Genomic DNA, 1,146 nt, shown 5'->3' with positions numbered 1-1,146 from the left:
CTCTTCTGAAGGCTGGAAAATTCCTTCAGGGGTAGCCGGGACATTGTAGAGCTTTCCTTGTTTCCCTCTTTCAAGGATCACCGTTCTGCACTACCTGTTTCCTATGCCTGAAAAGCTGTGTTTCACATTCTGTCCAGTTCTTTAGATGTTTGAAGCGGTAGACCATCTAGCCATAGGAAGTTGGTATCATTCTGTCTAGATGATGATAAGCTAAGCAGACCCATTGTGAGTCTACTAAAAAAAGCAGAGTGAATAACTTTTAAGCAAATGTGTGTGTTAATAAAACGAATAATAAGGAATAATCAGTCCAAAAGAAGGCTCAAAAGGAGAGAACAAACATATCAGTGAGTTTTAGTCAATGATAATGGACAAAATATTCCAGTTAACAAAGAATGCCACCCCGAATAAAAAAGCCAACCCAACGCAACTATATGCTGTTTATATGAAACACAACTACATCATAAGGAGACATAGAAAGGCTGAAAATAGAAGACTGGATAAAAGGCATATTATGAAAATGCTAATTAAAAATAAGACTGGTATCACTATGTTGATATCAGATAAAATATATCTCAAGGCAAGAACAAGACAGAACAGATGAATCCACTTTAATGGCAGGAGATTTCAACCCTCCTCCCCCCACTGTTGAAAGTGGACAGATCCAGTAAGCAGAGAATCAGGAAGGACACTGTTGAGACCATCATCAATCAGATATAATGGACTATAGACCACGTCAGCCAATGACAGCAGAATACACATCCTTTGCAAAGTCACATGGAACACTCACCAAGACAGACCACATTCTGGGCCATAATGCTCTCCTTAACGAATTTAAAAGTATATCGGGGTGCCTGGGTGGCTCAGTCATTAAGCATCTGACTTCGGCTCAGGTCATGATCCCAGGGTCCTGGGACCGAGCCCCACATCGGGCTCCCTGCTCCGTGGGAAGCCTGCTTCTCCCTCTCCCACCTCCCCTGCTTGTGTTTCTGCTCTTACTATCTTTCTCTTTGTCAAACAAATAAATAAAATATTTAAAAAATAAAAGTATAGAAACCATAGAACGTCTGCTCTCACACCACAGTGGAATTAAATTAGAAATCATAACAGAAAGAAAGCTGGAAAAGCCCCCAAATACTTGGAGATTAA

The sequence above is a fragment of the Callorhinus ursinus genome, unplaced genomic scaffold (genome assembly GCF_003265705.2).
Source record: "Callorhinus ursinus isolate GAN/ISIS: 27379988/994484 unplaced genomic scaffold, GSC_fseal_2.0 scaffold4, whole genome shotgun sequence".
Lineage (NCBI taxonomy): Eukaryota > Metazoa > Chordata > Mammalia > Carnivora > Otariidae > Callorhinus > Callorhinus ursinus.
Note: the sequence above shows the minus strand (reverse complement) of the source record.